Source organism: Falco peregrinus, chromosome 6 (genome assembly GCF_023634155.1).
Source record: "Falco peregrinus isolate bFalPer1 chromosome 6, bFalPer1.pri, whole genome shotgun sequence".
Taxonomy (NCBI): Eukaryota; Metazoa; Chordata; class Aves; order Falconiformes; family Falconidae; genus Falco; species Falco peregrinus.
Window position 1 is genome coordinate 80225133 of NC_073726.1, and position 16060 is coordinate 80241192.

General features: G+C 38.0%; 1 long non-coding RNA gene across 1 annotated transcript in view; it reads left to right on the forward strand.

The window, feature by feature from the left end:
* LOC114012715 (uncharacterized) overlaps nt 1–16060 on the forward strand; it is an 82326-nt gene that overhangs the window by 31908 nt on the left and 34358 nt on the right. Inside the window, exon 4 of the long non-coding RNA XR_003555367.2 lies at nt 12464–12569. This is a non-coding gene — a long non-coding RNA (uncharacterized LOC114012715). The remainder of the gene's footprint in view (nt 1–12463; nt 12570–16060) is intronic.

Genomic DNA, 16060 nt, shown 5'->3' on the forward strand with positions numbered 1-16060 from the left:
TGTGCTTCTGGCTAATGTAGAAGGGTAATGTAGTTTTTGTTTGTTCTCCTTCTTGACTCGTGAGAATTAGAGTTGTCGTCTTATATGAGTAGACATAGTTAAACTACTTCTGTCTACAAAAGAATCCCTGGTAGTTTCCAATGCCTTAGCTTTCTGCTCCAATAGAACAGAAAAACAGGTTTTAAAATGTCTGAGAAAGATATGGTTATTAAGCTAATACAGTATTCTTCATCTAGCAGCTAAAAATCTTGACTGTTAACAGTAATTAAATATAATTGCATCAGTAAAGTTGGTGTTAAAAACCAAACCCCCGACTTTCATTAGACGCTGTCTTTAGGAAACCCTGATTCCTTGAGTTAAAAAGTTGTATGTAACATTGCTGTTTTATTTTGGGTACTGCTTTGAAGGATTCTTAAACCCAGGAATATGTAGAAAGAACAACTGAACCATAGGAGAACAAATACAGTTATGAATTTTTCTGCTAGGTATTTTATATATCTGCAGTACATGTGGTTTATTCAAAAAGAAAATTGGGCACCCCCCTGAAAAAATAATGGAAAAATATTCACCCATCTTAAAGATCTAACCAAATAATAAAGATATTTGCAAGAAAAAACCAAGTGAACAAACCACCAGCTATGTGCCAGACAAAATTTTCATTGAATAGAATGGAAGGACTCCCAGTATTGAATTAATTTTATTTTTTTTTCTACTTTTCAATTTGAAAGGGGATCTGTTCAGTATTTTAAGATCTGAAAAACAAAGCTGATAAACTTTTCATCTTTTCATATATTTAAAATCTGAGCAATGTCATGTCTGTAAGACTACACAATCTTTATAGAGGTTTTAAAATTTCTCTTAAGTTACATGATCTGAAAAAGTTCTTTCTAGACAGTAAGATGTTAACAAATTAAGCAGTTTTGGTATAATGCAGAATGCCACATGCTGTTCTGAATCCTTGGAGCTGAACTGGATATTTCCAGATTTGGTTTTATTCTGTAGATTGTGAGAAACGATGTAAACTGAAAGAGGACTATAAAACCTCCTTCAGTGAAATACTGAAAATTACAAAATAATACAATTACATAGCTTTGTCACTGCCAATGTTAAGCGTTACTGCAAGTATTTATTACAAGAGCCTCAGTTACTACTGAGAGAAAAGTATAACAGTGAGCCCTGTTTACATACACTCTAAATGTGTTCCAGAGGAATGATGATATATTTTTTGTGGGTGTTCAAGAGAAGTGATAATTATGAAGCAGAGAACACTATTGATAATGCTTCCACTGGGAAATGCAGTAAAAATTTATTTAGCTGGTATGCTAAACAAAATTGAAGCAAAGTTTAAGTCCAGATCTTGAGGTGGCCTGTGGTGAGGCGCTAAACTAAATGCTGATGTATCTTCATCACATTTAGGCACTTTCTGCTTTTAAGTTATTAATGTTTTATTAATTATTTAAGTTATTAATTACAACCATGACAATGTGTTGATATTTAGGGCATTTGATGAAATACTCAAAGAATGTAAGTGTGTAGATGCAAGGTAGATGCACTATATGAAACAAAGATAGTGTCGATGATGGGAAACAAGTCCCTTGTGAATTTATTATTCCTATTCTGCTTAACTACTTGTCTTTTATTTTGAGAATCCCGATGTGGAAAAATATTTTTATAATCTGTGTTTGGCATTTTTGGCCCTCACGCGATTTTGATTCACGAGTTGAAATGGTGTTTCCATGGAAATCAGCTGAATTGTTGATGAGCTTTGAATTTCTCCCACAAATCAAGGCAACTGGGGGGACATCATCTAGGCTGATTTTGTCCATAATGTTGGCCATAGTATTTTCCCTTTTATCCCATATAAATGGGAACTGTATTCCAGTGATGATTTAAGTCAAGATTCCCAAATATTACCGTTATTACAAATTCTCTTGTATCAAGAGAAACACAAATTTACCAAAAATAATAAAAAACCCCCAAAACAGTATGGCATGTACACATGTGCTTGACATCCTGGCAACATACAATGCTCAAAAAACCCCCCAGGGACAGCTGCAGTCATAGTCACGATTACTTTTTAAGTTTCTACAGCTAATCTACCTTATTTTTAGTGATGTTGAGTTGCAGCTGTAGAACCTTCATTCATGGCCTGTTTCTCTTCCAGTTATTACTGAGGTATTTGACAGACATGTTTGAGTTGAAAGGGGCTGAGCGTCATCCACATAAGTGCCTGATGGACATAAACCTCCCTCGTTACCTTCCAGACATGCTGAGCAAGAGGAAAAGCAACATGTGGCCCAAACTTGTCAGAGGATAGCAGTTTGGTTTTTTTGCCAGATTTCTAGAAAAGAAAAAGCAAGTCGGCAACTCTTAAGATTTCTAGAGGAGAGGACACTGCCTGCAGTGTCTCCTGAGGACCAGTGTTAAAAGCAATTAGATATGCTGCAATCACTTAATACATGACCATTGCAAGTTCTCGGGAGGGTACCACAGAGTACTGTGACCTCTCCGTGTCTGTCCTTTCATCAGTTTGGGCAAATAGAGCTACTCTGTTCATATGCTTGAACTTGTTGGCATTCTGAGTAATTTTGTCCAGAAGTAGAAGTTCAGTCTGTGGGCAGTTGTCCAGTTGTCAGCATCAAATGACTTCTTGAGTGACAGCTGTCAACAACTTTCTCAGCAAGAGCCAGCAGATCTGCCTCTGGTCTGTGCTGTCACCGCTAGTAATGGGTGTAGTTTTTCTCTGATGACTTTCAGTACAGCTGAAACAAAAAATAAACACTGTATTTTTTAGAAAATCTGAAAAAAACCCTCAGTAAAAATACTGATTGGTAGCTTGGGAAGAAAGGTTTAGGCTAAACTTATTTTAATTAGAATAGTAAGGAAAAGTAAAACTCAACATGCCAGCTCTTGTTGTTTCCTTAGCTCTAACTCATAACTCAAAGAAATGGATGCTGTAGGAATTGGTTACTGTGGGGAGGGTGGAACAAGAATACATTTGTTTGCTGCTTTGAAAGTGTTTGTTCGTCAGGCATTCGGGTGGGAGGATGGCAGTGAAAACAGACCCTTCCCCGCACTGGAAATGCCAGGTGCTGTACTTCAGCAATATTCAGATTCTGAGTGTATTTCTGGCTTTCCTTATCTTTGATCCTGCCATTGAATCCGCGGGGGTGCAAAAATCCACCCACACAGATCCGATTTTGAAATCCTGGCCTTAATTATTTATGGATTGGTTTGGACAAGTTACCTTTCTCTGTGCAATAACCACAGTTATTACCAGTAATACAGAACTATCTCAAACATACATACATTATGTATGTACATAGTTTTTAAATGTTGCCTTGATTAATGTGTTTCGAGGCTTAACTGAAATTCTCATTATTCAGCCTTGCCCTGTGCTGCTTTTCAGCTGACCAGCTGGCCTGGTTCTATAGCAATTACTTTTCAGAAAAAAACTAGCTCATAATATTTATAACCTGAAAGCAGTCATAGAACTAAAGGAAGAACGTATAGGTTTGTACACCTTGCAACAAGAGGCTAGTGTTTTGTTAAACTGCAAATGGACTGTATTAGTTTCTCTGCAAAAAACAGGACTCCCCCCCTTTTTTAAATGTTTCTGGGCCCTATTCATAAGACTAATCCACCTCAAGTTAGATTGTTTTCATCTGCATATAAATAGGTGAATCTCTTATGAAAAAAAACACTTTTAACCAAGGATGGTAAATTTCATGAAACAAAAAAAATAATCAGAATTTTGCAGCAAGATCTGACATGCCAGTGCCATTACAGAGCCTGGAAATGCCAGCCAGGCCCGCATTTTAATTAGAGTAAGGCAAACTTGGTGACTTTTATGTGTTTCGCAAAGTCTTTTTTCTCCTTCTTTTCACCTTACTTTGTCCAGAATTTTTGATCGTAAATTAATGCTGATATATTTGCTGTCATAATGCTTACAGACAGGTTTGCAGCACTTGAGTGTTGCTTTAAATTTGGATTCTTGTCCTCATTTTTGTCCCTTAGTAGATCAGGGTCAAAGAAACACACTCTCTTCAAATGTTCATAGTTAGGATATGGCAAGCTAGGTAGTTTCAATTATTGCATGTTCTCAGTTGGAAGTCAATTGAAAATTAGCAGAAGCTTTCAGGTAATTCCTGTGCCTACTTAGAACTGTGTAAAACGGAGTTTTATTTCAAATCAGAAATCGGTACCCCAGGTTTCAATGAGGTGCTGTCCTGGTACTCTAAAACATGCTCTTAATTCTCAACTGGCTTGTCAAGTTTTAGATTGGCAACCAAACCTGGTAACAGCTGAATGTGTTCTTCATAAGATTTCAAACACTTGTCCTTCTAAAAGGTGGAGTAGAAGACTTGTCTGTCACACCTCCTACATGCTTCTCCATCCAGGGAAACTGACCTCGTGCTTAAAGCAGAGGGCTAGGGCTGGGGCTGAGGCGGTGCGGGCTCTGCTCTCAGCTGTGCCGCAGCCTTCCTGCATGGCCTCGCTAGGTCACTTACCTCCCTGTACCTTCCTTTCACCATCACATAAGACTCTGCTACCTCGTGAAAGGTCTCTTTGTTAATGTGTGTTGAGCATGCAGGTGTTTCAGGTGGAAGGTGATGGAAATACAAAATACCATTCCTAAATATTCTTTGCTGCCTGCAGTGCATTGAGCAGTCATCTGCAAGAAGACTGTTTGCATTTTCTCTCATGAGGTAGTAGCACTAGTTTTGATTTTCATCAAGTTTTCTTGTATGTTTTAGGATCTGAGATTTTGGTCCAGTGTGTTATGGATGTGGATTGCAATCCCAGTCTCAATGTCCAAAACAGTTCTAAAGTCACAGGAAATGCTTGTTTTGCATATGTTATTATTGAGGAAAACTAAATGGCGATAAAAGTATTCTAAAATGGAAAAAAACTTCCTAGTAAAAGTCATGCTTACACAAGTGACCTCTCTGAAAATTATAAAACCTCACAAAGCACTGTGTGTATGTTTCATAGGAAATAGTATACTCGCCTTTCAATAAAGAGTATTTATAATTTTTAAAAATAAAACATAGCATTGGCATTTTTCCAGGTTATTAAATAATGCAAAAGACTTTTTCTAGGTCTGTACAGTTAATTTGTATTTTGGAGTCATGGTTGTGTTTAGTGCTTCTTTACAAAAAACATTTCTCCAGCTTTTGGAATTGCATGTTCCAGAGTTTTGGTACTCTGTTGCAGCCTGTCCTGGAACTAACTGTTTTGTAAGCCTGAATTAAACCTCTTGAAGGGATTCTCAGTCTTCTCTGGAAGATGTAATGAAAAGTAATAGTAAGCTAAAGCAGAGGGTCTATTTAAGGCCTTCAATGATAAAAAGCAAGTTATATAATAGGGAAGAATTTTGCCCTTAATATAAGCGTGCAATATTTTTTTCCCTACAGCATTACCAGGTTCTATCGTGGATTGTACAGATATTACAAAACATTTTTTCTTTTTTTTTTTTTTTTTAGATTATGAGCCAAGGTTTAAAAATTACTAGTAATTCCGGATATGTCAGTGCTGGAGAACCAAACTTAAGACCTTGCTGATACCCCTTCCAGAGGTTTCAATTCTGCGCAGGAGATCCACCTATAAAGTGTCGCAGGTTGGGATATTAAAGTCCAAACTTGTCCCCTTTCAGCCTTTGACCTGCTATAAATATATACTTGCCTGTTAATACAAAGTGATGTCTTATATATTTAATAGCTTCCTTCAGTAAAAAGTTGTGCATGTTTCTGTATGGGAAACATGGGGAACATTACACAAACAAGAAATGTCTTTCAAGCTACAAGTAGACTGTGGCTTTTCAAAATCTGCAGATTTTCCCTGTAAATTAATCTTCCCCTATCTTTTGTTGGTGTCTTTCAAGTTCTATCAGCTTCCAGCTAGAAAGCTAATGGTAACACATCAGAATTGCACCCTTTTAAAAGAACAAAAGGAGGATACACAATGACACCAAATCTGTGCATGTATTATTTACCTAAATGCTCGTTCATTGGTACATAGACAATTTGTTCAATGCTTTATCTTCATATTCTGTTTTGCAACACCAGTCTGGCATCATTAGACATCCACCCGCAAGCATTTTAAAGATTTTTTCCACACGCCCATAAAATTGCACCTTCCTCATTGAATCTAAAATCAAGTACACCTGTAATAACAAAGCAGTGGAATAGTATGCATCTCATCCTGGATGTTTAACTGCATTGCAGTAGAGCTGTGGTGGATTGCCTTCACAGACTCAGTGAAATTAAAGGTCGTGTCCTAATGGTATGTCTTCCTGTTTAAAATGAATAGCTTGTAAATGTTTATCTCAACTAGAAGTGAGAACGTGGTCTACATTTGTGCTCTCTGATTCCCATTTTGAGAAACCATGCAGCAAAACAGCTGCATATCCTTTCATGTCCTTCTTTTGCTGTTAAACATTTACATCTTTGATTTTAGTTCTTTGCCAGGTTTCCCCCTCCTTGCATTTGGATTTCTGGTTGAAGCCGTCTAGATTTATAGTGGGCTACATTGTTTTCTGCAGAAAAGAGCGAGAGAAAGAAATAAATCCAGTGCAGAAGTACTGAGAATTCATGTACAGCGTCATACAGTATATAGTTTCTTTGTGTTCTGCCAATATATATTTCAGTTTAAAATGTCTTGAAGCTGGTTGGGACTATTTCTATAGAGAGAGGACCAAAATATACAGTATATTGGCTTCCATTTTGCTGTTTTTGGACACTCAGGGCTACTTTCCATTTCCTACAATGTTCCAATATAACTAAATCACATATACTCTGTAATGGAGGCTTCTGAGACCTAGGGCTTCTGTAAAATGTAAAAGAGCAAAGTAGTATTTATACAGTATAATATTTTGATTTGCTAATGAGCTGTGAGGTGGGTGTTATCATGAACTACTGTGCAGCAAGAAGGGTTCCTAAAACATGCATCAACTCACACCATCTCCAAATCATTGCAGATAACAGTGTTTAGTTTCTAATTAGACTTGTGTTGTGCTAATTCTCATGAGTAGTGTAAATGATTGACATTCTGCATTTTCGTGGCAAGTACCAGAGCAGCCGACTTCAGCTCCGTGATGAAGCCAGCAAACAGCTGCTGAGAAAAGCAAGCCGTTCAGAGAAACTGATTTGCAAGATTAACACACACTGGTTGGTATGGCCTTGTTCTGAGGGGGAAGGAGGAAATAAGGCACATAGTCTTGAATTAGACTAATGATATTTTAGTCCTAAAAGGATTAGGAAAGAAATGTTTAACTGAAAAAAATATATAATCCTATGCATAATAGTTCACAAATTATTTATTTACTTTGTATAGTCTTTTGCACTATTTCATAGGAGAGGTTGAACTTTATTCTTCTTCCGTGCCTCAGTCCCCTGTATTTAAAATACAGACAGTTTGTCCTGACTCCTGTTTTCTGTACATGTGAGTAATAAGTGTAACCTTCAAGGCAGAATCTTGTGAACTATTTCTTAATGGAACATACCAGAGCAGCATAGGCATTTTACGTGGCTAAAATTGTTTCTGAATAATTTTTACTAGCATGTTTTCATTGTGGCTGTCTCAAGTCAACGTTTTTGGTAGTGCAGTTCCACTGCAGAAATAAAAAGAGCAATACAGATTTGATATAGACAGTTTTATTGAACTACGTTGGGTTATTGTAAGGTACATCATCTAACTTAAACTCTCCAGTCAGGTCCAAATCCCTTCAGTCGGATTCTAAATGTTAAGTTCGGCTTTTTCATCATCGTAATTACATTCAGCACTAATAAAGACTGTGCCTGTGGCTCTTGGGTATTATTCATGTAGCATTTGAGTTTTTCACTGCCTTTAAAGCTTCACACATATCAACCATTGAAAATACCCTGTGAGTAGAGCAGTACTGTTGTTCTGTTTATGGACTGGAGACAAGCGACTGTGGTTAGGTCCCTTATATGTGTTGTATTACAGGCAAGAGGCTGGCTAAGGAGTGGCATTTTCTCAGGATGATCAAGCTGTGGCTTGCTGCAAATCCCATCTGCCCTCTCAGCATGCAGTGTCAGAGGCCCTTCCTGGAACAAGCTCCTTGGGTGATTTATCTGCATGAGGTTGCCGGTACAGGATCACTGGAAAGGCAGATGGGACATGTGATGGCAGACTTGGACCAGTTGCATTTGGCAAAGAATAGATCTGTGGAGTATGATAGTCACTTCACGGGTCAGAATTTCTATTTAAGTTGGTATTCCTTGTGGATTTCATCACCCAGTCCAGTGTAAGTATCAGTGGTACCGTGCAGCTGGTGGATTTTCAGAATTGCTAGGTGTGCCGTAGAGGCTGCAAAGGGTGTGTTTGTACAAACTGTGAAACAAATAAAGGTATTTGCTTTCATCTGTGTACCTCAGCCTGCCAATAATACTTTTTTGCAGGCTATGTAAATAAAGTTCTGATGTTGCTTTGTCAGTTGATGTTGGGGTGAATTCAGTTAGATTTGAAAGCCTCAACAATATCCCAGGTAATAAAAGTTAATCATGAAGTATGAATGATAAAATTTCTTATCTGCTTGAGAAAGAAAGTTGTAGGGTAACCCAAACACACAGTTTACTTTCCCTCTGACTCTGTTTCTTTTTTGTCTCAGAAAACACAAAAAAAGGGCTCTGGATCTTGTGAGAGCATTAGGAAACTTTAGAAGAATCATGTGGCATAACTACTCACTTGATCCAGCTGTGGTCAACATGTTTTAACTATATGAAGTTGCAAACTGCTCATGCTTTATTCTACTGAGTAAAGATCTTCTGCTGCTTTCTTTGAAGATGAAACTTGCCTTGGACTTCACGGGCAAGTGGAATCAGGCTTGCTCAGATCCATGTTGTAGATTAGGGCATTTGCTTATATTTCGGCTACAGTGTTTTTTCCAGTTTCTCTTCCACCGCTGTTCTGTTGAAGCAGTGCAGCTGACTGGAGGGCTGTAGGCACTGAAGGGGCTGGGGCATTAAAAATAGAAGCTTTGGGTCCTTTTTCATAGTCAAACAAATTTTTATATCCCGAGTGCAGTATTTTATGCTGCCCAAGGAAAAGGATATTGTTTCCTGCACTTTAAAATAACATGAAAGCTGTTCCAGCTCTCCTTCAAGCCAGTGGCAAAATTCCATTTGCTTTCAATGGGAATTTGCAAAAGACCCATGATGCAGTTGCTGTCAGAGTAGAAGCAAGCTATGCGTCCGTAGTACCATGCAAATGTAAAATTCATACATTCCCTTCTCGTTTTGGTATAACTAATTCTTTAATTATTTTCTTCAGAGAGTATGGAGGTGGTTGGACACAGAAAATAGCTGTAACAAGGATTACTGAAACATCCCTATTCCTCCAGACAGTCAAAGGGATGGCCTGTAAAACAAGGACTTGCTGTCTGTAGAAAACTAGCCTAATGGCTGCAAAGGACATTGCAGTCGGGACTCACTGTTAAATCATTTGCCCTGCTTGTTCAGCAAAACATTGATGGAAAAGGGGAGCAACTGTGAACATTTGAAAGAAGTAATCATATAATGTCTATTCTAGTTACCACTGTGTCTTAAAATAGAAGGACAATAAAACTTAAATTTTACATATAGAGATATATGGTCCCTGTAGATTTGGTGCCATTTCATTTGGACATTTCAGAGAGAAACTGCTCTGGTTTTGGAGAAGTAAACCTGTTACTCAGGCACCTGCACATCATTCAGAGAAAGACATGAAGTGTGTGACAGCATTCCTACCTGCTAGTATTTTGTTTGAGTTGGTATTAGAGCACAGGGAAGGAGGGACCACCTTCTTTTCCTGGGTGTTTCCTTCCATTTGGAAGGTGAAGCGTCAGCTACTCTTTGAATGTGTAATAATCACCAGTAAATCTCTACATCTAAATATTTGCATTAGTGAACTAAAGTGTCCCGAATAAGTGTTGTTGCAAAGCAGAGATCAAAATTTAAGAACTTCAAGGAAGACATTTCTGTCTTTAAAGTGAGTTTCCCCTGGGGCTTCCCCACCATAGGACTGCACAAGTTTGGCTGCCCCAGAGGCTGTTCTTTGTGCACCTCCAGCTCACCGTGCCTGAGCAGCCTTGTAAAGGGCAACCCAACAGTGAACCTTCGGCATCGCAGTGGCTTGTATGAAGGGAAGAGTGTGTAGATAAATGTACCTTCCAGATACCCCCATGAGCAGCATGGCAGGAAAAATAAATTTCTCATGTTCTCTCCACATGAGATCATCCTTAAAATTCTCCAGAACAACGAGGCTTCTCTGCAGCTGTGAAGAGCCCTAGGGCCTTGTCAGGCATTCTTGCACTCCTCAGCTTATTCTGTTGCACCTTGATAGAGATAAGACTAATTATTAGATCTTCAGCTTTAGACTCCCTGCAGTTACTCAGTGCACAGAGTTTTCTTTATCTATCCTTTTCCACTCTAGCCTTACAGTTTACTTTAGTGAGATTATGTACTTGCTGCTAATGGCAGAATTTGGCTACCAGGAAGGGATATGGTTTTGAACTCCATGGGGTGTTACTGATGTGTACATCACCTGATCTCATCCAAATAGTGGCTGCTCCATCACTTTTCACAGTATACTTTGCCTTAAGATTGGAAAATAATTAGTGGTTTTGGGTGGTCAGCTTCAGGAATCTTCAAAGGGACCCAAAATCTTCAGTAATTGCTGTTAGGGAAGAATTGTGTCTTCTAAAATCACATTGCCCCAGGTTTTGAAAATTTCAGGCTTGCATCAGTATTCATGAGAGATCCAAGCTCAGTGACACTTAATGAAAGAATACCTTTATGGAAAGTACTTTACATGCACAGTAGATGCATTTAAGAATCCATTTGAAATGTATGTGTAGATTCTGATGTTACTAGAAAGGCAAAACTTAGCAAACATTTGAAACTGGGAACTAACATGTCAATCTTCTGCTACCTGAACTGGATTTGAATTGGACCTGTATGATGCTGGGTGACCTTTGACCACATAACACATCAGCCTACCATGTGCTGCAGTCAGTATCTAATGATAAGGAGAGGCAGAGACCTGAAGAAGCAGGAGGAAGTGAAGACTTGGACTTGGGCCTGTTACAAGCCCATGATGGTGTCTGGGTGGTAGGGCTGCTTTTCATCGATGACCACTAACTTTCATTCACATGTTTTTCTGAAGGTAGAAGAAACTACATATTGTACACAACTACTAATTGTAATTCAGAATATGTATTTTTTTAACTATGCAATCACTTGCAGTAGATACAAGATAAGGAGTGTTAAAACTTAGATCACACTGATCGTTATTTTTTAAAATAAACGCGAACCTTAAATTGAGACAGCATGTCAGCACTTACTGCTGATGGAGGTAAATTGATGCAACCAGACTAGAAGTAGTTACGATACACAAGTGATAACTGGACTAGCCAGATGACCTCCAGTGACTTAGAGTCTTCCATTCCTGCACCAGGTGTGTCTACCATGTGCTCCGTACCACAGACTAGTGGGATTTGGAAGAAACAGTGAGAAGAAGAGCGCATTTTATTTGATGTTCAGAATTCTGTTTTGAGGAAGCCATATCTAAGTTGCTTCAGCCAGAGAAAGGCTAAATACAGAAGAAGAACTGAGGTATACTCTGGACATTCTGTAACATTTTCATTCTCATCCAGCTCTATGTGAAGTTGTAATATTTGTGTGTGTATGTTGATTTATCTTCATGTTAATGTCAGTGAACTGACTCTTTCACAAAAATAGAACAAACATTTTCTTACTGGTCTGGAGAGAAAAGTGGTCTCTGGTGTTTATTCTGATGAATTTAAAGGTATTTCACAGAGTTGTTTACACATGCAGCAACCAAATTCTCTGCTTGTATGAACTGGCACAGCATCGCTTTACTCAGTGCAAGCTTATGCCAGTTTATGTGGCAGATAACTTGGCCCCAGTGTACAACAAATGGTTTGTTTCTCATTCTCACAATTCCTGAGTAACCAACAGAGGGAAAGTTTTCATTAGCTTTTGAGCATAGTTTTTCTATAATGTGTATACTCTGGGTGAGTAGTCCCAAGCCAGTGAGGTGTCTGTGTGTCATAATGGAAATGATGTACTTGAGCTAATACACTTTTCTGGTTCAACAGAAGAAGGGGAGAATGAGAGGGGTTGGCTAAGCAGCCACTAAATCCAGCAAAGCATTGAGCTCTGACAATAGTCTTGAGGGCGGCTCAGTTCAAAAAAGTTCAAAACCATGGCTTAAAGGAGCAGTGCAAATATTTTCCATCCTTTTCTATGAAATGACATGGTTTGTTGTACTGTTCCTTGTTTATGTGCTCTGCATGGTATGTCACATTTATCAGTAAAACAGACTGTAGGGGGTAACAGTACTTAAATGTTTCTTTTATGATGTTTTGGCTTTTGCTGTGTTTATTCTGCATTTTCTGACAAAATTCGTACTCAGATAGCTTTTTCTTCTGCTGTTACAGCATATCTGTCTCAGGCTGCCCCTAAAAAGATGAAGCAGGAATGTGGCAAAATGAACTCAAAACACACAAAGAGAAGACGTTCTAGACTAACCTGCAAGGTGTTCAGGTATTTGTGCTTCTGTTACATATATCAGTAATTGGTGCATGGCGTGGAGTACTCTGCAGTTCATGCCCTTTAAGGAAAAATGTTCTTGTTAACTCACATGAAGCGGTGAGAAAATTACATAAACCAAATGAAAAAGTGAAAAGAAGGGTTAAGGCTGTTTAGTCAGAATGCCATCATGCAACTTAAAGGTGAAGCTAGGGTTGAAAATTTGGTCTGTTAGAGTTGTAGCTTCATGTTCAACACACATTGATGCTTCTGGATGTTCTGTCACATCCCTTAGCTAAGTCAGATTTTACCACCTGTTACTACTCAGAGCACTGATGGCCATGTGAAGAACGGTGGAGAAAGTGGATTCTTTTCTGACATTCTCTGGAGCAAAATGGACATGGGGTACGGCATTATAAAACTCCCAGTCACCTCAGGAATTAAATCCTGGGAACTGTGTAAGCCCTGGGTTAGGTAGGCCTACAGTGAAGGTGAAATTCATTTTGGTTTGCAGAGGTGACAGAAGGTGCTGTGTATCTCTTGCTAGGCCTCAAGGATTTTATTGAGATTTAAGTAGTGTTATGTTCTGTATACAGTTGAAAGGAAATAAGGTGTTTGCAGTTCTTCCCACTGCAGAAATGGGACTTTCTAGCTGGATAGCAAGGGCAGTCTAGAGAAAGGTTGTAAATGTCTAGATTAGAGGAGAACAGATTTTTGTTTTGAGAGTATAAATAGGGAAAGGTAGTACAGGTCTGTTTAGTCTGTGTTATATGTCTCTGAAGCAAGGAGGACAATTGTGTGATTCCTTTTCAAAGCTCCATGTGAGCAGGTGATGACAGGCATGGTATAGATGTGCAAGCTGATAACTTAATAACAACAAGTAATTGCATACATTTTTGTATTATGATAATAGTGTAGAGATACTGACTATACACACCTAGGTCCCTTTATAGATGATTAATTCAGTGAAGCAACTGGGATTGCTAACAGGTGTAAAGGTAAGAGTTGTGTTTGCAGAATGCGTCTATACAAAGTGGGTTCAGAGAAAACATCTGACTTGCATAGTCATTACAATCTTATGTTATCTTTTTACAATGATTAAATTGTTGTAATTGACATTGCAAACTCTTCTTCATAATTAAGTATTTTAAACAAAACCAAAAAATCAGAGGTATCTCCTAAGAGTATATATTTAATGGCTATGTCACTAATATGTGAAAAATCACTCTTGTTAAGTGTTATACCACATGTGACTGTCTGAAAAGCAAATAGAAGGAAACAGCAAAGTCACTCTGAATATTATTTTAATTCATGAACTACATGGTATATCAGCTTCCAGGTATTTCTTCAAGTTCATATTTCATTATGTGTGCATTCCTGTGGTTTTGTCAGTGTGATCTTAGACAGTATTGATGTACTATTTTTGGATTTTGCTACCAAACTGCTTCTTTGACTTAGTGCAATTTGCTTGATCTAAGTGAACCTCAGATAACTTATCTGCAAAATTGGTATCAAATCCCAGAGCACCAGGTTTTACTACATATAATACAGATATAACACATGGGACTGGTGGATGATCTTGTAGCATTATTAGTACTTTTAATTTCAGTATTTCATCTTCACTGGCTGTTTTTTTTTAACATCAGTTCTCCAATGCATGTAGTTGCTAGCAGCAGCATCGCAAAATGTAAAGTCAGCGGTGAAAACTCTTGGTTTTCTTCCAGGTGTTTTTGAACCTTGAGTCATGTCATTGGCCTTCAGAAACGTCCTCAGTCTCTCTTTGAAGCTACATTTTTCTCTGTAAGAACAGGAAACTGCTGTCAGAATCCCCTAACGTAGGTTTAGGAAAGTTTCGCTTCAACTTTGCAGAGTGATATTTTCCTATAAGAAAATTAATTTTATCTAAATAATTTTTACTATTAAACCTTTTGAAAATAAGTACGTTTGAGATTAAAAAGTGTTTAACTACATAGTTATGCAGTTTGTTCAGAAGAGTTAACATTATTGAGACAGGAGAAATGAGCCTTACAGAAATTTTATTGACAATAGGAACAGTGGTGCCTGAGAACATACTAGAACCTGAAATTAAGCAGTAATTCTGTACCCAAAGGTGATGGTCAAATCAAACATCCAGTAGTTTAGATGTGAATTACTGGCCTTGCTTAATGTTCTAAAAACTCATGGGTACAATAGGCTTAACTTCGAATTTCAGGTTGTGATGGTTCCAATACTTCTAATTCAAAATAAATAAAATCTGAAAGTCAGATTTTCTTCTTAGACATTTCAAACTATGGTTTGAATAACTATGAGTAACAAGCTACTTTAGAAAGGAAGATTCCTTCTTTGGGGAAAAGGTTACACTTAATACTCATTGCAAAACTTTCATGTTCATACCACAACCCCAGTACACTATTTTCCTAAACAAATGACAATTACAGTATAACAAAGCTACTTACAAGTGTTGCTGTATTCGAGAGATGCAGATTTTAATTTGTTTTGGTTTTCACAGGAGTACTTCTATTCCACAAATTTTGCATAATTTTAGGACTTGAAAAACTTGAGATCAGTATATTATCACAGTCAGTATTTCTAGAGGATGATGGCATTTTAAAAGGAACTTTTCCTAACTGGAAAGCTTTGCAAAACTCTTCAAAATCCTACTCTGCTCATTCCAAAACACTCTGTATTGAGTACAGGAGGAATTAGTATCAAGATACTAATAGAGAATGTGATACAGGATTATTCCAATTAATGGTGTTAACTACTTCTTTTATTCCTGTTTGCTGCATTTTGTAACCAAGGCAATGGTTTTAGAAAGTGCAGGAGTTTCAGTTACTTTTTTTGAATATTGATTCTGCATTGAGTGGTAACAGTGATGTCTGGGTGCTGTTAGGCCGATGGTGATGTTTGGATGCCTTTGTTTCAAAATTAAAGCTTTGCAGCTATTGGGCAACCAAGACGTGAACAGCTCCTACTGCAAAATGAAGGCTAGGTAGCAGTGGTTAGTTCAATGTCAGCTGTAACATCTAAATGCAATGAAGACACTTGAGAAGGAAGAAAATTAAAAATTAAGACAAAATGATTATTTAGTTGGCAGCCTTTGTGTGTGTTGGAAGTTCCTGAACTTGTGGTCTGAAAGTTTGGTTCCCTTGATAACGTTCAAAAACATGAACTGACTTTTTTCTTTCTTTTTTTTTTCTGGAGGCAGGGCATGTATTGGACCTAAGTACCATGTATTGAACAGTAATGTGGGGAGGGAAGAGGGTTTCAGATGTGAATTAAGCCTGAGTTATAATGACTCATAACTGACAACAAAACACCCAAGAAGAGACATGAGACAGGATGAGATTAAATGAGACAAGCCATGAAAGAAGGGGCAGATTTATGAGTTATTGGCCTACAGATGGAATGTGAAGATATGTAAGTGGAGAATGAGATCATCATGAAGAAGTATGCCAGGGGAAAAGGAGGGGGTTCACAGGACAGATCCCAGTAGCCTCTTGCAG